We start from the raw sequence: 26,909 nt of genomic DNA on the forward strand, positions 1-26,909 counted from the left end.
CTGCAGTGCACTCAGGGAATGCTGGGCGTTGTAGTACTACGTCTACTACAAAGGCTGCCTGTATTGCAAGTTGGATTGTTATTTGTTTGTTATGTTAACGGCCGGGGATGAGCCCCTTCTAAAAGCGTATTCACACTGACAATGGCTTGGCAAATGGCGATGAATGAGAATTTCTATCAGCCACGCTGCAGTGCACTCAGGGAATGCTGGGCGTTGTAGTACTACGTCTACTACAAAGGCTGCCTGTATTGCAAGTTGGATTGTTATTTGTTTGTTATGTTAACGGCCGGGGATGAGCCCCTTCTAAAAGCATATTCACACACTGACACTGGCTTGGCAAATGGCACTGAATGAGAATTTCTATCAGCCACGCTGCAGTGCACTCAGGTAATGCTGGGCGTTGTAGTACTACGTCTACTACAAAGGATGCCTGTATTGCAAGTTGGATTGTTATTTGTTTGTTATGTTAACTGCCGGGGATGAGCCCCTTCTAAAAGCGTATTCACACTGACACTGGCTTGGCAAATGGCAATGAATGAGAATTTCTATCAGCCACGCTGCAGTGCACTCAGGGAATGCTGGGCGTTGTAGTACTACGTCTACTACAAAGGCTGCCTGTATTGCAAGTTGGATTGTTATTTGTTTGTTATGTTAACGGCCGGGGATGAGCCCCTTCTAAAAGTGTATTCACACTGACACTGGCTTGGCAAATGGCAATGATTAGAATTTCTATCAGCCACGCCGCGGTTCACTCAGGGAATGCTGGGACTTGTAGTACTACTACTACAAAGGCTGCCTGTATTGCAAGTTGTATTGTTATTTGTTTGTTATGTTAACGGCCGGGAATGAGCCCCTTCTAAAAGCGTATTCACACTGACAATGGCTTGGCAAATGGCGATGAATGAGAATTTCTATCAGCCACGCTGCAGTGCACTCAGGGAATGCTGGGCGTTGTAGTACTACGTCTACTACAAAGGCTGCCTGTATTGCAAGTTGGATTGTTATTTGTTTGTTATGTTAACGGCCGGGGATGAGCCCCTTCTAAAAGCGTATTCACACACTGACACTGGCTTGGCAAATGGCACTGAATGAGAATTTCTATCAGCCACGCTGCAGTGCACTCAGGGAATGCTGGGCGTTGTAGTACTACGTCTACTACTAAGGCTGCCTGTATTGCAAGTTGGATTGTTATTTGTTTGTTATGTTAACGGCCGGGGATGAGCCCCTTCCAAAAGCGTATTCACACTGACACTGGCTTGGCAAATGGCAATGAATGAGAATTTCTATCAGCCACGCTGCAGTGCACTCAGGGAATGCTGGGCGTTGCAGTACTACGTCTACTACAAAGGCTGCCTGTATTGCAAGTTGGATTGTTATTTGTTTGTTATGTTAACGGCCGGGGATAAGCCCCTTCTAAAAGCGTATTCACACTGACACTGGCTTGGCAAATGGCAATGAATGAGAATTTCTATCAGCCACGCTGCATTGCACTCAGGGAATGCTGGGTGTTGTAGTACTACGTCTACTACAAAGGCTGCCTGTATTGCAAGTTGGATTGTTATTTGTTTGTTATGTTAACGGCCGGGGATGAGCCCCTTCTAAAATCGTATTCACACACTGACACTGGCTTGGCAAAAGGCAATGAATGAGAATTTCTATCAGCCACGCTGCAGTGCACTCAGGGAATGCTGGGCGTTGCAGTACTACGTCTACTACAAAGGCTGCCTGTATTGCAAGTTGGATTGTTATTTGTTTGTTATGTTAACGGCCGGGGTTGAGCCCCTTCTAAAAGCGTATTCACACACTGACACTGGCTTGGCAAATGGCAATGAATGAGAATTTCTATCAGCCACGCTGCAGTGCACTCAGGGAATGCTGGGCGTTGTAGTACTATGTCTACTACAAAGGCTGCCAGTATTGCAAGTTTGATTGTTATTTGTTTGTTATGTTAACAGCCGGGGATGAGCCCCTTCTAAAAGCGTATTCACACACTGACACTGGCTTGGCAAATGGCAATGAATGAGAATTTCTATCAGCCACGCCGCGGTGCACTCAGGGAATGCTGGGCCTTATAGTACAAAGGCTGCCTGTATTGCAAGTTGGATTGTTATTTGTTTGTTATGTTAACGGCCTGGGGATCAGCCCCTTCTAAAAGCGTATTCACACACTGACACTGGCTTGGCAAATGGCAATGAATGAGAATTTCTATCAGCCACGCTGCAGTGCACTCAGGGAATGCTGGGCGTTGTAGTACTACGTCTACTACAAAGGCTGCCTGTATTGCAAGTTGGATTGTTATTTGTTTGTTATGTTTACGGCCGGGGATGAGCCCCTTCTAAAAGCGTATTCACACTGACAATGGCTTGGCAAATGGCGATGAATGAGAATTTCTATCAGCCACGCTGCAGTGCACTCAGGGAATGCTGGGCGTTGTAGTACTACGTCTACTACAAAGGCTGCCTGTATTGCAAGTTGGATTGTTATTTGTTTGTTATGTTAACGGCCGGGGATGAGCCCCTTCTAAAAGCGTATTCACACACTGACACTTGCTTGGCAAATGGCACTGAATGAGAATTTCTATCAGCCACGCTGCAGTGCACTCAGGGAATGCTGGGCGTTGTAGTACTACGTCTACTACAAAGGCTGCCTGTATTGCAAGTTGGATTGTTATTTGTTTGTTATGTTAACGGCCGGGGATGAGCCCCTTCTAAAAGCGTATTCACACTGACACTGGCTTAGCAAATGGCAATGAATGAGAATTTCTATCAGCCACGCTGCAGTGCACTCAGGGAATGCTGGGCGTTGTAGTACTACGTCTACTACAAAGGCTGCCTGTATTGCAAGTTGGATTGTTATTTGTTTGTTATGTTAACGGCCGGGGATGAGCCCCTTCTAAAAGTGTATTCACACTGACACTGGCTTGGCAAATGGCAATGAATGAGAATTTCTATCAGCCACGCTGCAGTGCACTCAGGGAATGCTGGGCGTTGTAGTACTACGTCTACTACAAAGGATGCCTGTATTGCAAGTTGGATTGTTATTTGTTTGTTATGTTAACGGCCGGGGATGAGCCCCTTCTAAAAGCATATTCACACTGACACTGGCTTGGCAAATGGCAATGATTAGAATTTCTATCTGCCACGCCGCGGTGCACTCAGGGAATGCTGGGCCTTGTAGTATTACTACTACAAAGGCTGCCTGTATTGCAAGTTGGATTGTTATTTATTTGTTAAGTTAACGGCCGGGGATGAGCCCCTTCTAAAAGCGTATTCACACACTGACACTGGCTTGGCAAATGGCAATGAATGAGAATTTCTATCAGCCACGCTGCAGTGCACTCAGGGAATGCTGGGCGTTGTAGTACTACGTCTACTACAAAGGCTGCCTGTATTGCAAGTTGGATTGTTATTTGTTTGTTATGTTAACGGCCGGGGATGAGCCCCTTCTAAAAGTGTATTCACACTGACACTGGCTTGGCAAATGGCAATGATTAGAATTTCTATCAGCCACGCCGCGGTGCACTCAGGGAATGCTGGGACTTGTAGTACTACTACTACAAAGGCTGCCTGTATTGCAAGTTGGATTGTTATTTGTTTGTTAAGTTAACGGCCGGGGATGAGCCCATTCTAAAAGCGTATTCACACACTGACACTGGCTTGGCAAATGGCAATGAATGAGAATTTCTATCAGCCACGCTGCAGTGCACTCAGGGAATGCTGGGCGTTGCAGTACTACGTCTACTACAAAAGCTGCCTGTATTGCAAGTTGCATTGTTATTTGTTTGTTAAGTTAACGGCCGGGGATGAGCCCCTTCTAAAAGCGTATTCACACACTGACACTGGCTTGGCAAATGGCAATGAATGAGAATTTCTATCAGCCACGCTGCAGTGCACACAGGGAATGCTGGGCGTTGTAGTACTACGTCTACTACAAAGGCTGCCTGTATTGCAAGTTGGATTGTTATTTGTTTGTTATGTTAACGGCCGGGGATGAGCCCCTTCTAAAAGCGTATTCACACTGACACTGGCTTGGCAAATGGCAATGAATGAGAATTTCTATCAGCCACGCTGCAGTGCACAAAGGGAATGCTGGGCGTTGTAGTTCTACGTCTACTACAAAGGCTGCCTGTATTGCAAGTTGGATTGTTATTTGTTTGTTATGTTAATGGCCGGGGATGAGCCCCTTCTAAAAGCGTATTCACACTGACACTGGCTTGGCAAATGGCAATGAATGAGAATTTCTATCAGCCACGCTGCAGTGCACTCAGGGAATGCTGGGCGTTGTAGTACTACGTCTACTACAAAGGCTGCCTGTATTGCAAGTTGGATTGTTATTTGTTTGTTATGTTAACGGCCGGGGATGAGCCCCTTCTAAAAGCGTATTCACACTGACACTGGCTTGACAAATGGCAATGAATGAGCATTTCTATCAGCCACGCTGCAGTGCACTCAGGGAATGCTGGGCGTTGTAGTACTACGTCTACTACAAAGGCTGCCTGTATTGCAAGTTGGATTGTTATTTGTTTGTTATGTTAACGGCCGGGGATGAGCCCCTTCTAAAATCGTATTCACACACTGACACTGGCTTGGCAAAAGGCAATGAATGAGAATTTCTATCAGCCACGCTGCAGTGCACTCAGGGAATGCTGGGCGTTGCAGTACTACGTCTACTACAAAGGCTGCCTGTATTGCAAGTTGGATTGTTATTTGTTTGTTATGTTAACGGCCGGGGATGAGCCCCTTCTAAAAGCGTATTCACACACTGACACTGGCTTGGCAAATGGCAATGAATGAGAATTTCTATCAGCCACGCTGAAGTGCACTCAGGGAATGCTGGGCGTTGTAGTACTATGTCTACTACAAAGGCTGCCAGTATTGCAAGTTTGATTGTTATTTGTTTGTTATGTTAACAGCCGGGGATGAGCCCCTTCTAAAAGCGTATTCACACACTGACACTGGCTTGGCAAATGGCAATGAATGAGAATTTCTATCAGCCACGCCGCGGTGCACTCAGGGAATGCTGGGCCTTATAGTACAAAGGCTGCCTGTATTGCAAGTTGGATTGTTATTTGTTTGTTATGTTAACGGCCTGGGGATCAGCCCCTTCTAAAAGCGTATTCACACACTGACACTGGCTTGGCAAATGGCAATGAATGAGAATTTCTATCAGCCACGCAGCAGTGCACTCAGGGAATGCTGGGCGTTGTAGTACTACGTCTACTACAAAGGCTGCCTGTATTGCAAGTTGGATTGTTATTTGTTTGTTATGTTAACGGCCGGGGATGAGCCCCTTCTAAAAGCGTATTCACACTGACAATGGCTTGGCAAATGGCGATTAATGAGAATTTCTATCAGCCACGCTGCAGTGCACTCAGGGAATGCTGGGCGTTGTAGTACTACGTCTACTACAAAGGCTGCCTGTATTGCAAGTTGGATTGTTATTTGTTTGTTATGTTAACGGCCGGGGATGAGCCCCTTCTAAAAGCGTATTCACACACTGACACTGGCTTGGCAAATGGCACTGAATGAGAATTTCTATCAGCCACGCTGCAGTGCACTCAGGGAATGCTGGGCGTTGTAGTACTACGTCTACTACAAAGGCTGCCTGTATTGCAAGTTGGATTGTTATTTGTTTGTTATGTTAACGGCCGGGGATGAGCCCCTTCTAAAAGCGTATTCACACTGACACTGGCTTGGCAAATGGCAATGAATGAGAATTTCTATCAGCCACGCTGCAGTGCACTCAGGGAATGCTGGGCGTTGTAGTACTACGTCTACTACAAAGGCTGCCTGTATTGCAAGTTGGATTGTTATTTGTTTGTTATGTTAACGGCCGGGGATGAGCCCCTTCTAAAAGTGTATTCACACTGACACTGGCTTGGCAAATGGCAATGATTAGAATTTCTACCAGCCACGCCGCGGTGCACTCAGGGAATGCTGGGACTTGTAGTACTACTACTACAAAGGCTGCCTGTATTGCAATTTGGATTGTTATTTGTTTGTTATGTTAACGGCCGGGGATGAGCCCCTTCTAAAAGCGTATTCACACACTGACACTGGCTTGGCAAATGGCAATGAATGAGAATTTCTATCAGCCACGCTGCAGTGCACTCAGGGAATGTTGGGCGTTGTACTACTACGTCTACTACAAAGGCTGCCTGTATTGCAAGTTGGATTGTTATTTGTTTGTTATGTTAACGGCCGGGGATGAGCCCCTTCTAAAAGCGTATTCACACACTGACACTGGCTTGGCAAATGGCAATGAAGAGAATTTTTATCAGCCACGCTGCAGTGCACTCAGGGAATGCTGAGCGTTGTACAACTACGTCTACTACAAAGGCTGCCTGTATTGCAAGTTGGATTGTTATTTGTTTGTTATGTTAACGGCCAGGGATGAGCCCCTTCTAAAAGCGTATTCACACACTGACACTGGCTTGGCAAATGGCAATGAATGAGAATTTCTATCAGCCACGCTGCAGTGCACTCAGGGAATGCTGGGCGTTGTAGTACTACGTCTACTACAAAGGATGCCTGTATTGCAAGTTGGATTGTTATTTGTTTGTTATGTTAACGGCCGGGGATGAGCCCCTTCTAAAAGCATATTCACACTGACACTGGCTTGGCAAATGGCAATGATTAGAATTTCTATCAGCCACGCCGCGGTGCACTCAGGGAATGCTGGGCCTTGTAGTATTACTACTACAAAGGCTGCCTGTATTGCAAGTTGGATTGTTATTTGTTTGTTAAGTTAACGGCCGGGGATGAGCCCCTTCTAAAAGCGTATTCACACACTGACACTGGCTTGGCAAATGGCAATGAATGAGAATTTCTATCAGCCACGCTGCAGTGCACTCAGGGAATGCTGGGCGTTGTAGTACTACGTCTACTACAAAGGCTGCCTGTATTGCAAGTTGGATTGTTATTTGTTTGTTATGTTAACGGCCGGGGATGAGCCCCTTCTAAAAGTGTATTCACACTGACACTGGCTTGGCAAATGCCAATGATTAGAATTTCTATCAGCCACGCCGCGGTGCACTCAGGGAATGCTGGGACTTGTAGTACTACTACTACAAAGGCTGCCTGTATTGCAAGTTGGATTGTTATTTGTTTGTTATGTTAACGGCCGGGGATGAGCCCCTTCTAAAAGCGTATTCACACACTGACACTGGCTTGGCAAATGGCAATGAATGAGAATTTCTATCAGCCACGCTGCAGTGCACTCAGGGAATGCTGGGCGTTGCAGTACTACGTCTACTACAAAAGCTGCCTGTATTGCAAGTTGCATTGTTATTTGTTTGTTAAGTTAACGGCCGGGGATGAGCCCCTTCTAAAAGCGTATTCACACACTGACACTGGCTTGGCAAATGGCAATGAATGAGAATTTCTATCAGCCACGCTGCAGTGCACTCAGGGAATGCTGGGCGTTGTAGTACTACGTCTACTACAAAGGCTGCCTGTATTGCAAGTTGGATTGTTATTTGTTTGTTATGTTAATGGCCTGGGATGAGCCCCTTCTAAAAGCGTATTCACACTGACACTGGCTTGGCAAATGGCAATGAATGAGAATTTCTATCAGCCACGCTGCAGTGCACTCAGGGAATGCTGGGCGTTGTAGTACTACGTCTGCTACAAAGGCTGCCTGTATTGCAAGTTGGATTGTTATTTGTTTGTTAAGTTAACGGCCGGGGATGAGCCCCTTCTAAAAGCGTATTCACACACTGACACTGGCTTGGCAAATGTCAATGAATGAGAATTTCTATCAGCCACGCTGCAGTGCACTCAGGGAATGCTGGGCGTTGCAGTACTACGTCTACTACAAAAGCTGCCTGTATTGCAAGTTGCATTGTTATTTGTTTGTTAAGTTAACGGCCGGGGATGAGCCCCTTCTATAAGCGTATTCACACACTGACACTGGCTTGGCAAATGGCAATGAATGAGAATTTCTATCAGCCACGCTGCAGTGCACTCAGGGAATGCTGGGCGTTGTAGTACTACGTCTACTACAAAGGCTGCCTGTATTGCAAGTTGGATTGTTATTTGTTTGTTATGTTAACGGCCGGGGATGAGCCCCTTCTAAAAGCGTATTCACACACTGACACTGGCTTGGCAAAAGGCAATGAAGAGAATTTCTATCAGCCACGCTGCAGTGCACTCAGGGAATGCTGGGCGTTGCAGTACTACGTCTACTACAAAGGCTGCCTGTATTGCAAGTTGGATTGTTATTTGTTTGTTATGTTAACGGCCGGGGATGAGCCCCTTCTAAAAGCGTATTCACACTGACACTGGCTTGGCAAATGGCAATGAATGAGAATTTCTATCAGCCACGCTGCAGTGCACTCAGGGAATGCTGGGCGTTGTAGTACTACGTCTACTACAAAGGCTGCCTGTATTGCAAGTTGGATTGTTATTTGTTTGTTATGTTAACGGCCGGGGATGAGCCCCTTCTAAAAGCGTATTCACACTGACACTGGCTTGGCAAATGGCAATGAATGAGAATTTCTATCAGCCACGCTGCAGTGCACTCAGGGAATGCTGGGCGTTGTAGTACTACGTCTACTACAAAGGCTGCCTGTATTGCAAGTTGGATTGTTATTTGTTTGTTATGTTAACGGCCGGGGATGAGCCCCTTCTAAAAGTGTATTCACACTGACACTGGCTTGGCAAATGGCAATGATTAGAATTTCTACCAGCCACGCCGCGGTGCACTCAGGGAATGCTGGGACTTGTAGTACTACTACTACAAAGGCTGCCTGTATTGCAATTTGGATTGTTATTTGTTTGTTATGTTAACGGCCGGGGATGAGCCCCTTCTAAAAGCGTATTCACACACTGACACTGGCTTGGCAAATGGCAATGAATGAGAATTTCTATCAGCCACGCTGCAGTGCACTCAGGGAATGTTGGGCGTTGTACTACTACGTCTACTACAAAGGCTGCCTGTATTGCAAGTTGGATTGTTATTTGTTTGTTATGTTAACGGCCGGGGATGAGCCCCTTCTAAAAGCGTATTCACACACTGACACTGGCTTGGCAAATGGCAATGAAGAGAATTTTTATCAGCCACGCTGCAGTGCACTCAGGGAATGCTGAGCGTTGTACAACTACGTCTACTACAAAGGCTGCCTGTATTGCAAGTTGGATTGTTATTTGTTTGTTATGTTAACGGCCAGGGATGAGCCCCTTCTAAAAGCGTATTCACACACTGACACTGGCTTGGCAAATGGCAATGAATGAGAATTTCTATCAGCCACGCTGCAGTGCACTCAGGGAATGCTGGGCGTTGTAGTACTACGTCTACTACAAAGGATGCCTGTATTGCAAGTTGGATTGTTATTTGTTTGTTATGTTAACGGCCGGGGATGAGCCCCTTCTAAAAGCATATTCACACTGACACTGGCTTGGCAAATGGCAATGATTAGAATTTCTATCAGCCACGCCGCGGTGCACTCAGGGAATGCTGGGCCTTGTAGTATTACTACTACAAAGGCTGCCTGTATTGCAAGTTGGATTGTTATTTGTTTGTTAAGTTAACGGCCGGGGATGAGCCCCTTCTAAAAGCGTATTCACACACTGACACTGGCTTGGCAAATGGCAATGAATGAGAATTTCTATCAGCCACGCTGCAGTGCACTCAGGGAATGCTGGGCGTTGTAGTACTACGTCTACTACAAAGGCTGCCTGTATTGCAAGTTGGATTGTTATTTGTTTGTTATGTTAACGGCCGGGGATGAGCCCCTTCTAAAAGTGTATTCACACTGACACTGGCTTGGCAAATGCCAATGATTAGAATTTCTATCAGCCACGCCGCGGTGCACTCAGGGAATGCTGGGACTTGTAGTACTACTACTACAAAGGCTGCCTGTATTGCAAGTTGGATTGTTATTTGTTTGTTATGTTAACGGCCGGGGATGAGCCCCTTCTAAAAGCGTATTCACACACTGACACTGGCTTGGCAAATGGCAATGAATGAGAATTTCTATCAGCCACGCTGCAGTGCACTCAGGGAATGCTGGGCGTTGCAGTACTACGTCTACTACAAAAGCTGCCTGTATTGCAAGTTGCATTGTTATTTGTTTGTTAAGTTAACGGCCGGGGATGAGCCCCTTCTAAAAGCGTATTCACACACTGACACTGGCTTGGCAAATGGCAATGAATGAGAATTTCTATCAGCCACGCTGCAGTGCACTCAGGGAATGCTGGGCGTTGTAGTACTACGTCTACTACAAAGGCTGCCTGTATTGCAAGTTGGATTGTTATTTGTTTGTTATGTTAATGGCCTGGGATGAGCCCCTTCTAAAAGCGTATTCACACTGACACTGGCTTGGCAAATGGCAATGAATGAGAATTTCTATCAGCCACGCTGCAGTGCACTCAGGGAATGCTGGGCGTTGTAGTACTACGTCTGCTACAAAGGCTGCCTGTATTGCAAGTTGGATTGTTATTTGTTTGTTAAGTTAACGGCCGGGGATGAGCCCCTTCTAAAAGCGTATTCACACACTGACACTGGCTTGGCAAATGTCAATGAATGAGAATTTCTATCAGCCACGCTGCAGTGCACTCAGGGAATGCTGGGCGTTGCAGTACTACGTCTACTACAAAAGCTGCCTGTATTGCAAGTTGCATTGTTATTTGTTTGTTAAGTTAACGGCCGGGGATGAGCCCCTTCTATAAGCGTATTCACACACTGACACTGGCTTGGCAAATGGCAATGAATGAGAATTTCTATCAGCCACGCTGCAGTGCACTCAGGGAATGCTGGGCGTTGTAGTACTACGTCTACTACAAAGGCTGCCTGTATTGCAAGTTGGATTGTTATTTGTTTGTTATGTTAACGGCCGGGGATGAGCCCCTTCTAAAAGCGTATTCACACACTGACACTGGCTTGGCAAAAGGCAATGAAGAGAATTTCTATCAGCCACGCTGCAGTGCACTCAGGGAATGCTGGGCGTTGCAGTACTACGTCTACTACAAAGGCTGCCTGTATTGCAAGTTGGATTGTTATTTGTTTGTTATGTTAACGGCCGGGGATGAGCCCCTTCTAAAAGCGTATTCACACTGACACTGGCTTGGCAAATGGCAATGAATGAGAATTTCTATCAGCCACGCTGCTGTGCACTCAGGGAATGCTGGGCGTTGTAGTACTACGTCTACTACAAAGGCTGCCTGTATTGCAAGTTGGATTGTTATTTGTTTGTTATGTTAACGGCCGGGGATGAGCCCCTTCTAAAAGCGTATTCACACTGACAATGGCTTGGCAAATGGCGATGAATGAGAATTTCTATCAGCCACGCTGCAGTGCACTCAGGGAATGCTGGGCGTTGTAGTACTACGTCTACTACAAAGGATGCCTGTATTGCAAGTTGGATTGTTATTTGTTTGTTATGTTAACGGCCGGGGATGAGCCCCTTCTAAAAGCATATTCACACTGACACTGGCTTGGCAAATGGCAATGATTAGAATTTCTATCAGCCACGCCGCGGTGCACTCATCGAATGCTGGGCCTTGTAGTATTACTACTACAAAGGCTGCCTGTATTGCAAGTTGGATTGTTATTTGTTTGTTAAGTTAACGGCCGGGGATGAGCCCCTTCTAAAAGCGTATTCACACACTGACACTGGCTTGGCAAATGGCAATGAATGAGAATTTCTATCAGCCACGCTGCAGTGCACTCAGGGAATGCTGGGCGTTGTAGTACTACGTCTACTACAAAAGCTGCCTGTATTGCAAGTTGCATTGTTATTTGTTTGTTAAGTTAACGGCCGGGGATGAGCCCCTTCTAAAAGCGTATTCACACACTGGCTTGGCAAATGGCAATGAATGAGAATTTCTATCAGCCACGCTGCAGTGCACTCAGGGAATGCTGGGCGTTGTAGTACTACGTCTACTACAAAGGCTGCCTGTATTGCAAGTTGGATTGTTATTTGTTTGTTATGTTAACGGCCGGGGATGAGCCCCTTCTAAAAGCGTATTCACACTGACACTGGCTTGGCAAATGGCAATGAATGAGAATTTCTATCAGCCACGCTGCAGTGCACAAAGGGAATGCTGGGCGTTGTAGTACTACGTCTTCTACAAAGGCTGCCTGTATTGCAAGTTGGATTGTTATTTGTTTGTTATGTTAATGGCCGGGGATGAGCCCCTTCTAAAAGCGTATTCACACTGACACTGGCTTGGCAAATGGCAATGAATGAGAATTTCTATCAGCCACGCTGCAGTGCACTCAGGGAATGCTGGGCGTTGTAGTACTACGTCTACTACAAAGGCTGCCTGTATTGCAAGTTGGATTGTTATTTGTTTGTTATGTTAACGGCCGGGCATGAGCCCCTTCTAAAAGCGTATTCACACTGACACTGGCTTGACAAATGGCAATGAATGAGCATTTCTATCAGCCACGCTGCAGTGCACTCAGGGAATGCTGGCCGTTGTAGTACTACGTCTACTACAAAGGCTGCCTGTATTGCAAGTTGGATTGTTATTTGTTTGTTATGTTAACGGCCGGGGATGAGCCCCTTCTAAAAGCGTATTCACACACTGACACTGGCTTGGCAAAAGGCAATGAAGAGAAATTCTATCAGCCACGCTGCAGTGCACTCAGGGAATGCTGGGCGTTGCAGTACTACGTCTACTACAAAGGCTGCCTGTATTGCAAGTTGGATTGTTATTTGTTTGTTATGTTAACGGCCGGGGATGAGCCCCTTCTAAAAGCGTATTCACACTGACACTGGCTTGGCAAATGGCAATGAATGAGAATTTCTATCAGCCACGCTGCATTGCACTCAGGGAATGCTGGGTGTTGTAGTACTACGTCTACTACAAAGGCTGCCTGTATTGCAAGTTGGATTGTTATTTGTTTGTTATGTTAACGGCCGGGGATGAGCCCCTTCTAAAATCGTATTCACACACTAACTCTGGCTTGGCAAATGGCAATGAATGAGAATTTCTATCAGCCACGCTGCATTGCACTCAGGGAATGCTGGGTGTTGTAGTACTACGTCTACTACAAAGGCTGCCTGTATTGCAAGTTGGATTGTTATTTGTTTGTTATGTTAACGGCCGGGGATGAGCCCCTTCTAAAAGCGTATTCACACTGACACTGGCTTGGCAAATGGCAATGAATGAGAATTTCTATCAGCCACGCTGCTGTGCACTCAGGGAATGCTGGGCGTTGTAGTACTACGTCTACTACAAAGGCTGCCTGTATTGCAAGTTGGATTGTTATTTGTTTGTTATGTTAACGGCCGGGGATGAGCCCCTTCTAAAAACGTATTCACACTGACACTGGCTTGGCAAATGGCAATGAATGAGAATTTCTATCAGCCACGCTGCAGTGCACTCAGGGAATGCTGGGCGTTGCAGTACTACGTCTACTACAAAGGCTGCCTGTATTGCAAGTTGGATTGTTATTTGTTTGTTATGTTAACGGCCGGGGATGAGCCCCTTCTAAAAGCGTATTCACACTAACACTGGCTTGGCAAATGGCAATGAATGAGAATTTCTATCAGCCACGCTGCATTGCACTCAGGGAATGCTGGGTGTTGTAGTACTACGTCTACTACAAAGGCTGCCTGTATTGCAAGTTGGATTGTTATTTGTTTGTTATGTTAACGGCCGGGGATGAGCCCCTTCTAAAAGCATATTCACACTGACACTGGCTTGGCAAATGGCAATGATTAGAATTTCTATCAGCCACGCCGCGGTGCACTCAGGGATTGCTGGGCCTTGTAGTATTACTACTACAAAGGCTGCCTGTATTGCAAGTTGGATTGTTATTTGTTTGTTAAGTTAACGGCCGGGGATGAGCCCCTTCTAAAAGCGTATTCACACACTGACACTGGCTTGGCAAATGGCAATGAATGAGAATTTCTATCAGCCACGCTGCAGTGCACTCAGGGAATGCTGGGCGTTGCAGTACTACGTCTACTACAAAAGCTGCCTGTATTGCAAGTTGCATTGTTATTTGTTTGTTAAGTTAACGGCCGGGGATGAGCCCCTTCTAAAAGAGTATTCACACACTGACACTGGCTTGGCAAATGGCAATGAATGAGAATTTCTATCAGCCACGCTGCAGTGCACTCAGGGAATGCTGGGCGTTGTAGTACTACGTCTACTACAAAGGCTGCCTGTATTGCAAGTTGGATTGTTATTTGTTTGTTATGTTAATGGCCGGGAATGAGCCCCTTCTAAAAGCGTATTCACACTGACACTGGCTTGGCAAATGGCAATGAATGAGAATTTCTATCAGCCACGCTGCAGTGCACAAAGGGAATGCTGGGCGTTGTAGTACTACGTCTACTACAAAGGCTGCCTGTATTGCAAGTTGGATTGTTATTTGTTTGTTATGTTAATGGCCGGGGATGAGCCCCTTCTAAAAGCGTATTCACACACTGACACTGGCTTGGCAAATGGCAATGAATGAGAATTTCTATCAGCCACGCTGCAGTGCACTCAGGTAATGCTGGGCGTTGTAGTACTACGTCTACTACAAAGGCTGCCTGTATTGCAAGTTGGATTGTTATTTGTTTGTTATGTTAACGGCCGGGGATGAGCCCCTTCTAAAAGCGTATTCACACTGACACTGGCTTGGCAAATGGCAATGAATGAGAATTTCTATCAGCCACGCTGCATTGCACTCAGGGAATGCTGGGTGTTGTAGTACTACGTCTACTACAAAGGCTGCCTGTATTGCAAGTTGGATTGTTATTTGTTTGTTATGTTAACGGCCGGGGATGAGCGCCTTCTAAAATCGTATTCACACACTAACTCTGGCTTGGCAAATGGCAATGAATGATAATTTCTATCAGCCACGCTGCAGTGCACTCAGGGAATGCTGGGCGTTGCAGTACTACGTCTACTACAAAGGCTGCCTGTATTGCAAGTTGGATTGTTATTTGCTTGTTAAGTTAACGGCCGGGGATGAGCCCCTTCTAAAAGCGTATTCACACACTGACACTTGCTTGGCAAATGGCAATGAATGAGAATTTCTATCAGCCACGCTGCAGTGCACTCAGGGAATGCTGGGCGTTGTAGTACTACGTCTACTACAAAGGCTGCCTGTATTGCAAGTTGGATTGTTATTTGTTTGTTATGTTAACGGCCGGGGATGAGCCCCTTCTAAAAGCGTATTCACACTGACAATGGCTTGGCAAATGGCGATGAATGAGAATTTCTATCAGCCACGCTGCAGTGCACTCAGGGAATGCTGGGCGTTGTAGTACTACGTCTACTACAAAGGCTGCCTGTATTGCAAGTTGGATTGTTATTTGTTTGTTATGTTAACGGCCGGGGATGAGCCCCTTCTAAAAGCGTATTCACACACTGACACTGGCTTGGCAAATGGCACTGAATGAGAATTTCTATCAGCCACGCTGCAGTGCACTCAGGGAATGCTGGGCGTTGTAGTACTACGTCTACTACAAAGGCTGCCTGTATTGCAAGTTGGATTGTTATTTGTTTGTTATGTTAACGGCCGGGGATGAGCCCCTTCTAAAAACGTATTCACACTGACACTGGCTTGGCAAATGGCAATGAATGAGAATTTCTATCAGCCACGCTGCAGTGCACTCAGGGAATGCTGGGCGTTGCAGTACTACGTCTACTACAAAGGCTGCCTGTATTGCAAGTTGGATTGTTATTTGTTTGTTATGTTAACGGCCGGGGATGAGCCCCTTCTAAAAGCGTATTCACACTGACACTGGCTTGGCAAATGGCAATGAATGAGAATTTCTATCAGCCACGCTGCAGTGCACTCAGGGAATGCTGGGCGTTGTAGTACTATGTCTACTACAAAGGCTGCCAGTATTGCAAGTTTGATTGTTATTTGTTTGTTATGTTAACGGCCGGGGATGAGCCCCTTCTAAAAGCGTATTCACACACTGACACTGGCTTGGCAAATGGCAATGAATGAGAATTTCTATCAGCCACACCGCGGTGCACTCAGGGAATGCTGGGCCTTATAGTACAAAGGCTGCCTGTATTGCAAGTTGGATTGTTATTTGTTTGTTATGTTAACGGCCTGGGGATGAGCCCCTTCTAAAAGCGTATTCACACACTGACACTGGCTTGGCAAATGGCAATGAATGAGAATTTCTATCAGCCACGCTGCAGTGCACTCAGGGAATGCTGGGCGTTGTAGTACTACGTCTACTACAAAGGCTGCCTGTATTGCAAGTTGGATTGTTATTTGTTTGTTATGTTAACGGCCGGGGATGAGCCCCTTCTAAAAGCGTATTCACACTGACAATGGCTTGGCAAATGGCGATGAATGAGAATTTCTATCAGCCACGCTGCAGTGCACTCAGGGAATGCTGGGCGTTGTAGTACTACGTCTACTACAAAGGCTGCCTGTATTGCAAGTTGGATTGTTATTTGTTTGTTATGTTAACGGCCGGGGATGAGCCCCTTCTAAAAGCGTATTCACACACTGACACTGGCTTGGCAAATGGCACTGAATGAGAATTTCTATCAGCCACGCTGCAGTGCACTCAGGGAATGCTGGGCGTTGTAGTACTACGTCTACTACAAAGGCTGCCTGTATTGCAAGTTGGATTGTTATTTGTTTGTTATGTTAACGGCCGGGGATGAGCCCCTTCTAAAAGCGTATTCACACTGACACTGGCTTGGCAAATGGCAATGAATGAGAATTTCTATCAGCCACGCTGCAGTGCACTCAGGGAATGCTGGGCGTTGTAGTACTACGTCTACTACAAAGGCTGCCTGTATTGCAAGTTGGATTGTTATTTGTTTGTTATGTTAACGGCCGGGGATGAGCCCCTTCTAAAAGTGTATTCACACTGACACTGGCTTGGCAAATGGCAATGATTAGAATTTCTATCAGCCACGCCGCGGTGCACTCAGGGAATGCTGGGACTTGTAGTACTACTACTACAAAGGCTGCCTGTATTGCAAGTTGGATTGTTATTTGTTTGTTATGTTAACGGCCGGGGATGAGCCCCTTCTAAAAGCGTATTCACACACTGACACTGGCTTGCAAATGGCAATGAATGAGAATTTCTATCAGCCACGCTGCAGTGCACTCAGGGAATGTTGGGCGTTGTACTACTACGTCTACTACAAAGGCTGCCTGTATTGCAAGTTGGATTGTTATTTGTTTGTTATGTTAACGGCCGGGGATGAGCCCCTTCTAAAAGCGTATTCACACACTGACACTTGCTTGGCAAATGTCAATGAAGAGAATTTTTATCAGCCACGCTGCAGTGCACTCAGGAATGCTGGGCCTTGTTGTAATGCGTCTACTACAAAGGCTGCCTGTATTGCAAGTTGGATTGTTATTGGTTTGTTATGCTAACGGCCGGGGATGAGCCCTTCTAAAATCGTATTCACACACTAACTCTGGCTTGGCAAATGGCAATGAATGAGAATTTCTATCAGCCACACCGCGGTGCACTCAGGGAATGCTGGGCCTTGTAGTATTACTACTACAAAGGCTGCCTGTATTGCAAGTTGGATTGTTATTTGTTTGTTAGTTAACGGCCGGGGATGAGCCCCTTCTAAAAGCGTACTCACACACTGACACTGGCTTGGCAAATGGCAATGAATGAGAATTTCTATCAGCCACGCTGCAGTGCACTCAGGGAATGCTGGGCGTTGTAGTACTACGTCTTCTTTAAAGGCTGCCTGTATTGCAAGTTGTATTGTTATTTGTTTGTTATGTTAACGGCCGGGGATGAGCCCCTTCTAAAAGCGTATTCATACTGACACTGGCTTGGCAAATGGCAATGAATGAGAATTTCTAATCAGCCACGCTGCAGTGCACTCAGGGAATGCTGGGCGTTGCAGTACTACGTCTACTACAAAGGCTGCCTGTATTGCAAGTTGGATTGTTATTTGTTTGTTATGTTAACGGCCGGGGATGAGCCCCTTCTAAAAGCGTATTAACACTGACACTGGCTTGGCAAATGGCAATGAATGAGAATTTCTATCAGCCACGCTGCATTGCACTCAGGGAATGCTGGGTGTTGTAGTACTACGTCTACTACAAAGGCTGCCTGTATTGCAAGTTGGATTGTTATTTGTTTGTTATGTTAACGGCCGGGGATGAGCCCCTTCTAAAAGCGTATTCACACACTGACACTGGCTTGGCAAAAGGCAATGAAGAGAATTTCTATCAGCCACGCTGCAGTGCACTCAGGGAATGCTGGGCGTTGCAGTACTACGTCTACTACAAAGGCTGCCTGTATTGCAAGTTGGATTGTTATTTGTTTGTTATGTTAACGGCCGGGGATGAGCCACTTCTAAATGCGTATTCACACACTGACACAGGCTTGGCAAATGGCAATGAATGAGATTTTCTATCAGCCACGCCGCGGTGCACTCAGGGAATGCTGGGCCTTGTAGTACTACTACTACAAAGGCTGCCTGTATTGCAAGTTGGATTGTTATTTGTTTGTTATGTTAACGGCCGGGGATGAGCCCCTTCTAAAAGCGTATTCACACACTGACACTGGCTTGGCAAATGGCAATGAATGAGAATTTCTATCAGCCACGTTGCAGTGCAATGAGGGAATGCTGGGCGTTGTAGTACTATGTCTACTACAAAGGCTGCCAGTATTGCAAGTTGGATTGTTATTTGTTTGTTATGTTAACGGCCGGGGATGAGCCCCTTCTAAAAGCGTATTCACACACTGACACTGGCTTGGCAAATGGCAATGAATGAGAATTTCTATCAGCCACGCTGCAGTGCACTCAGGGAATGCTGGGCGTTGTAGTACTACGTCTTCTACAAAGGCTGCCTGTATTGCAAGTTGGATTGTTATTTGTTTGTTATGTTAACGGCCGGGGATGAGCCCCTTCTAAAAGCGTATTCACACTGACAATGGCTTGGCAAATGGCGATGAATGAGAATTTCTATCAGCCACGCTGCAGTGCACTCAGGGAATGCTGGGCGTTGCAGTACTACGTCTAATACAAAGGCTGCCTGTATTGCAAGTTGGATTGTTATTTGTTTGTTATGTTAACGGCCGGGGATGAGCCCCTTCTAAAAGCGTACTCACACACTGACACTGGCTTGGCAAATGGCAATGAATGAGAATTTCTATCAGCCACGCTGCAGTGCACTCAGGGAATGCTGGGCGTTGTAGTACTACGTCTTCTTTAAAGGCTGCCTGTATTGCAAGTTGTATTGTTATTTGTTTGTTATGTTAACGGCCGGGGATGAGCCCCTTCTAAAAGCGTATTCACACTGACACTGGCTTGGCAAATGGCAATGAATGAGAATTTCTATCAGCCACGCTGCAGTGCACTCAGGGAATGCTGGGCCTTGTTGTAATGCGTCTACTACAAAGGCTGCCTGTATTGCAAGTTGGATTGTTATTTGTTTGTTATGTTAACGGCCGGGGATGAGCCCCTTCTAAATGCGTATTCACACTGGCACTGGCTTGACAAATGGCAATGAATGAGAATTTCTATCAGCCACGCTGCAGTGCACTCAGGGAATGCTGGGCGTTGTAGTACTACGTCTACTACAAAGGCTGCCTGTATTGCAAGTTGGATTGTTATTTGTTTGTTATGTTAACGGCCGGGGATGAGCCCCTTCTAAAAGCGTATTCACACACTGACACTGGCTTGGCAAAAGGCAATGAAGAGAATTTCTATCAGCCACGCTGCAGTGCACTCAGGGAATGCTGGGCGTTGCAGTACTACATCTACTACAAAGGCTGCCTGTATTGCAAGTTGGATTGTTATTTGTTTGTTATGTTAACGGCCGGGGATGAGCCCCTTCTAAAAGCGTATTAACACTGACACTGGCTTGGCAAATGGCAATGAATGAGAATTTCTATCAGCCACGCTGCATTGCACTCAGGGAATGCTGGGTGTTGTAGTACTACGTCTACTACAAAGGCTGCCTGTATTGCAAGTTGGATTGTTATTTGTTTGTTATGTTAACGGCCGGGGATGAGCCCCTTCTAAAAGCGTATTCACACACTGACACTGGCTTGGCAAAAGGCAATGAAGAGAATTTCTATCAGCCACGCTGCAGTGCACTCAGGGAATGCTGGGCGTTGCAGTACTACGTCTACTACAAAGGCTGCCTGTATTGCAAGTTGGATTGTTATTTGTTTGTTATGTTAACGGCCGGGGATGAGCCACTTCTAAATGCGTATTCACACACTGACACAGGCTTGGCAAATGGCAATGAATGAGATTTTCTATCAGCCACGCCGCGGTGCACTCAGGGAATGCTGGGCCTTGTAGTACTACTACTACAAAGGCTGCCTGTATTGCAAGTTGGATTGTTATTTGTTTGTTATGTTAACGGCCGGGGATGAGCCCCTTCTAAAAGCGTATTCACACACTGACACTGGCTTGGCAAATGGCAATGAATGAGAATTTCTATCAGCCACGCTGCAGTGCAATGAGGGAATGCTGGGCGTTGTAGTACTATGTCTACTACAAAGGCTGCCAGTATTGCAAGTTGGATTGTTATTTGTTTGTTATGTTAACGGCCGGGGATGAGCCCCTTCTAAAAGCGTATTCACACACTGACACTGGCTTGGCAAATGGCAATGAATGAGAATTTCTATCAGCCACGCTGCAGTGCACTCAGGGAATGCTGGGCGTTGTAGTACTACGTCTTCTACAAAGGCTGCCTGTATTGCAAGTTGGATTGTTATTTGTTTGTTATGTTAACGGCCGGGGATGAGCCCCTTCTAAAAGCGTATTCACACTGACAATGGCTTGGCAAATGGCGATGAATGAGAATTTCTATCAGCCACGCTGCAGTGCACTCAGGGAATGCTGGGCGTTGTAGAACTACGTCTACTACAAAGGCTGCCTGTATTGCAAGTTGGATTGTTATTTGTTTGTCATTTTAACGGCCGGGGATGAGCCCCTTCTAAAAGCGTATTCACACACTGACACTGGCTTGGCAAATGGCACTGAATGAGAATTTCTATCAGCCACGCTGCAGTGCACTCAGGGAATGCTGGGTGTTGTAGTACTACGTCTACTACAAAGGCTGCCTGTATTGCAAGTTGGATTGTTATTTGTTTGTTATGTTAACGGCCAGGGATGAGCCCCTTCTAAATGCGTATTCACACACTGACACTGGCTTGGCAAAAGGCAATGAAGAGAATTTCTATCAGCCACGCTGCAGTGCACTCAGGGAATGCTGGGCGTTGCAGTACTACGTCTAATACAAAGGCTGCCTGTATTGCAAGTTGGATTGTTATTTGTTTGTTACGTTAACGGCCGGGGATGAGCCCCTTCTAAAAGCGTATTCACACTGACACTGGCTTGGCAAATGGCAATGAATGAGAATTTCTATCAGCCACGCTGCATTGCACTCAGGGAATGCTGGGTGTTGTAGTACTACGTCTACTACAAAGGCTGCCTGTATTGCAAGTTGGATTGTTATTTGTTTGTTATGTTAACGGCCGGGGATGAGCCCCTTCTAAAAGCGTATTCACACACTGACACTGGCTTGGCAAAAGGCAATGAAGAGAATTTCTATCAGCCACGCTGCAGTGCACTCAGGGAATGCTGGGCGTTGCAGTACTACGTCTACTACAAAGGCTGCCTGTATTGCAAGTTGGATTGTTATTTGTTTGTTATGTTAACGGCCGGGGATGAGCCCCTTCTAAATGCGTATTCACACACTGACACTGGCTTGGCAAATGGCAATGAATGAGATTTTCTATCAGCCACGCCGTGGTGCACTCAGGGAATGCTGGGCCTTGTAGTACTACTACTACAAAGGCTGCCTGTATTGCAAGTTGGATTGTTATTTGTTTGTTATGTTAACGGCCGGGGATGAGCCCCTTCTAAAAGCGTATTCACACACTGACACTGGCTTGGCAAATGGCAATGAATGAGAATTTCTATCAGCCACGCTGCAGTGCACTGAGGGAATGCTGGGCGTTGTAGTACTATGTCTACTACAAAGGCTGCCAGTATTGCAAGTTGGATTGTTATTTGTTTGTTATGTTAACGGCCGGGGATGAGCCCCTTCTAAAAGCGTATTCACACACTGACACTGGCTTGGCAAATGGCAATGAATGAGAATTTCTATCAGCCACGCTGCAGTGCACTCAGGGAATGCTGGGCGTTGTAGTACTACGTCTACTACAAAGGCTGCCTGTATTGCAAGTTGGATTGTTATTTGTTTGTTATGTTAACGGCAGGGGATGAGCCCCTTCTAAAAGCGTATTCACACTGACACTGGCTTGGCAAATGGCAATGAATGAGAATTTCTATCAGCCAAGCTGCAGTGCACTCAGGGAATGCTGGGCGTTGTAGTACTACGTCTACTACAAAGGCTGCCTGTATTGCAAGTTGGATTGTTATTTGTTTGTTATGTTAACGGCCGGGGATGAGCCCCTTCTAAAAGCGTATTTACACACTGACACTGGCTTGGCAAATGGCAATGAATGGGAATTTCTATCAGCCACGCTGCAGTGCACTCAGGGAATGCTGGGCGTTGTAGTACTACGTCTACTACAAAGGCTGCCTGTATTGCAAGTTGGATTGTTATTTGTTTGTTATGTTAACGGCCGGGGATGAGCCCCTTCTAAAAGCGTATTCACACACTGACACTGGCTTGGCAAATGGCAATGAATGAGAATTTCTATCAGCCACGCCACGGTCCACTCAGCGAATGCTGGGCCTTGTAGTACTACTACTACAAAGGCTGCCTGTATTGCAAGTTGGATTGTTATTTGTTTGTTATGTTAACGGCCGGGGATGAGCCCCTTCTAAAAGTGTATTCACACACTGACACTGGCTTGGCAAATGGCAATGAATGAGAATTTCTATCAGCCACGCTGCAGTGCACTCAGGGAATGCTGGGCGTTGTAGTACTACGTCTACTACAAAGGCTGCCAGTATTGCAAGTTGGATTGTTATTTGTTTGTTATGTAAACGGCCGGAGATGAGCCCCTTCTAAAAGCGTATTCACACACTGACACTTGCTTGGCAAATGGCAATGAATGAGAATTTCTATCAGCCACGCCGTGGTGCACTCAGGGAATGCTGGGCGTTGTAGTACTACGTCTACTAAAAAGGCTGCCTGTATTGCAAGTTGGATTGTTATTTGTTTGTTATGTTAACGGCCGGGGATAAGCCCCTTCTAAAAGCATATTCACACTGACACTGGCTTGGCAAATGGCAATAAATGAGAATTTCTATCAGCCACTGTGCACTGACTCAGGGAATTCTGGACGTTGTAGTACTACAAAGCCTGCCTGTATTGCAAGTTGGATGCAACGGGGATGAGCCCCTTATAAAAGCGTATTCACACACTGGCTGAGTAGGGAGTAGTGGATGAGCCCCTTCGATTGCTGGATTCCTGCATTTTAGATTCCTAAAGCTTTCCCTCACTGCACAGAGATGCTATCCCTACAGCTCCTGTCTGTAAAATGGCTGCTGAGCTCCGTGCATAGACTTTTATTGCAGGCTTGAGCCCGCCCCTATGCTGACTCCCGATTGGCTGGGAGAGCCGTTTGCAAGGCATTATGGGGTAGCCTGATGTCAGGTGATCTTGTGAAATCCTCCATTTTAGATGTTACATGTGGCAGGCGCCAAAATGTAGCCGGGTTCGGCCGAACCTGGTGAAGTTCGGATTCGCTGCGAACCGAACTTTTCCGGAAGTTCGGACCGAAACCAGGTTCGGTTTTCCCGGTTCGCTCATCTCTAGTCCTTTTTAATCAATTGTGAAACAAAATCTAAACGACATAATAAAAACTCAACCGCACCACGGATTCCCAGACAGTCACCCACACTGGTACTAGCGAGACCTTAAGCTATGTAACTTCTGTGATCTGACGAGAGCAGGCACATTCATCTTAGAATGGCCATTGACTTTAAAAGCTTTAATCCATAGTCCTCTTTAATCGATTGTGAAACAAAATCTAAACGACATAATAAAAAGTCAACTGCACCACGGATTCCCAGACAGTCGCCCACACTGGTACTAGCGAGGTCTTAAAGTGTTATTCTTCAGCGATTTGACAAGAAAAGGCACATATCAGCTTAGAATGGCCATTAACTTTTAAAGCTTTAGTATATTTTTAATCGATTGTGAAACAAAATCTAAACGACATAATAAAAAGTCAACCGCACCATGGATTCCCAGACAGTCTCCCACACTGGTACTAGCGAGGTCTTAAAGTGTTATTCTTCTGCGATTTGATGAGAAAACGCACATTTGAGCTTAGAATGGCCATTAACGTTTAAAGCTTTAGTCTATTTTTATTTTTAATCGATTGTGAAACAAAATCTAAGCAACAAAGCGTTAGGTCAACAGCACCACGGATTCCCAGACAGTCTCCCACACTGGTTCTAGCAAGGCCTTAAGCTGTGTAACTTCTGCAATCTGATGAGAGCAGGCACATTCAGCTTAGAATGGCCATTGACATTAAAACCTTTAATCCATAGTCCTTTTTAATCGATTGTGAAACAAAATCTAAACGACATAATAAAAAGGCAACCGCACCACGGATTCCCAGACAGTCTCCCACACTGGTACTAGCGAGGTCTTAAAGTGTTATTCTTCTGCGATTTGACGAGAAAACGCACATTTCAGCTTAGAAGGGCCATTAACTTTTAAAGCTTTAGTCTATTTTTAATCGATTGTGATACAAAATCTAAACAACAAAGCGTTAGGTCAACAGCACCACGGATTCCCAGACACTCTCCCACACTGGTACTAGCGAGGTCTTAAAGTGTTATTCTTCTGCGATTTGACAAGAAAAGGCACATTTCAGCTTAGAATGGCCATTAACTTTTAAAGCTTTAGTCTATTTTTATTTTTAATCGATTGTGAAACCAAATCTAAACGACATAATAAAAACTCAACCGCACCACAGATTCCCAGTCAGTCTCCCACACTGGTACTAGCGAGGCCTTAAGCTGTGTAACTTCTGCAATCTGCCGAGAACAGGAACATTCAGCTCAGAATGGCCATTGACATTAAATGCTTTAATCCATAGTCCTTTTTAATCGATTGTGAAACAAAATCTAAACCACTCTGGTACTAGCGAGGCCTTAACCGTGTAACCAGGGGTGAACCTAGCCCCTCTGCTGCCTGAGGCGAACTATAAAAAGGCGCCCCCCCCCCTCAATCTATCGGAGTTTTCTCATTACTACCTTTACACATCAAACACGCAATATATAAAAAAAAATAAAATAGGAAAACATTTGTTGTTTATTTGTAAAGTGCTGTTTAATGTATAGAGAAGATTTAAAGAACTCTTTTTACTGTATTACTTTAGTATCATAGATCAGCAACGCGGCATTAACACTGAAAATGGTTTAACATCTTCTATGCCCCCTTTTTATTACCTAATTGACTTATGATTTTTAACCGAGTTCAGTGGCCCGGCGTGGTCGGCATGATGCAGTGACGTCATCGTGCCGGGCAGTTGACGTCATCAGCGTGCTCCCGATCTCTTGTAGGCCTCAGGCCTAAACCAGGCTGTGACCTACAAGAGCAAACGGTGGAGCAGGGGTTTCTATTGTGGCAAATTATTTTTTTTTTCAAATTTTATACTGCTATCTTTTTTTTGGTGGGTTACGCTGGACCGTTTGGACTACGTCGTAGATTCATTGGACTACTTCAATGATCTACTTTAAAAAAAAAAAATTGTGAAAGAGGGTTGCATGGGGGAGTTTTGATTTCAATAAAAAAAAATTCTTATGTCTGTTTTTTTTTAATACTTTATTATGGCCTTAGTAATGGCAGCTGTCTGATTGACAGCGTTCCATTACTAAGGCTGGGGCTTAGCATTAGCCAGTAAAAAGGCTATCACTAACCCCTATTATTACCCCGGTTCCCACTGCCGCCAGGGATACCGGGAAGAGTTGAGTACGATTCAGTACCTGGCCATCTGAAACGACTGTTAGGCCGCAGGCTGGTATTATCAGGCTGGGAAGGGCCAAAAAAGTGGCCCTTCCCACCCTGGGGATGCTAGGCTGCAGCTGCTTTGTTGTATCTGGCTGGTTATGAAAAATTGGGGAAACCCCTCGTCATTTTTTAAAAATAAATTGAGAAAAAAATTACGTGAGATCCCCTCCATTTTTCATAGCCAGCCAGATACAATAAAGCAGCAGCAGCAGCCTAGCATCACCAGGGTGGCAAGGGCCATGGTTTTTGTCCCTTCCTAGCCTGATAGTACCAGCCTGCGGCCACCCAAGTACCCTTCACTTCAGATGGTCGGGTGCTGGATCGTACCCAGCTCTTCCCGGTACTCCTGGTGGCGGTGGGTACCGGGGTAATAATAGGGGTTAGTGACGGCCTTATTACTGGCTAACACTAAGCCCCTTCTTAGTAATGGACGCTCTCAATCAGACAGCAGCCATTACTAAAGGGGGTAATGAAGTATTAAAAAACTGAGACATAAAGTAATTTATTTTATTGAAATGACAACTCTTCCACACAATCCACTTTATTCATTTTATTAAAAAAAAAAAAAGAAAAAAAGATTAAATCAGCGAAGTAGTCCAACGAATCTACGACGTAGTCCAAATGGTCCAGCGGAACCTGCAAAACAAAAATTAGCAGTATGAAAAATAAAAATAAAGTTGGCTGCCCCCACAGACGTACAAACATATGAATAAATAGCTACCTTCGGGAACATATTAAAATATTTAGAAAATTAGGCCCATAAAATAAAACATATCAAAAAAAAATAAAAATGATAACACCTTTCTTTTAAAGAGAACCTTTCACCTCCCCATACATGTGCAGCTGAGTGCAGCATGTAATGGGGAGGGCCGCACAAACTCTGGGGCACTTTACATTTTCTTCCTAGCCTCCTTCGTTATTTAGATATCGGTGCTGTAATATTTGGTGCCCGATATTTAAATAACCCCCTGAACTGTCAATGGGGAGGTAATTGGCAAGGGGGCGTGTAACATCGCTGTGACACTGTCCAATCAGCTACAGACAGTTTCAGA

General features: G+C 45.6%; 1 pseudogene; it reads right to left on the reverse strand.

Moving 5' to 3' along the window:
- Positions 1-24,249: 24,249 nt before the first annotated feature.
- Positions 24,250-24,368, reverse strand: LOC142726543 (5S ribosomal RNA; annotated as a pseudogene).
- Positions 24,369-26,909: the final 2,541 nt, after the last annotated feature.

Source organism: Rhinoderma darwinii, unplaced genomic scaffold (assembly GCF_050947455.1).
Source record: "Rhinoderma darwinii isolate aRhiDar2 unplaced genomic scaffold, aRhiDar2.hap1 Scaffold_628, whole genome shotgun sequence".
In the NCBI taxonomy this organism is placed as follows: Eukaryota; Metazoa; Chordata; class Amphibia; order Anura; family Rhinodermatidae; genus Rhinoderma; species Rhinoderma darwinii.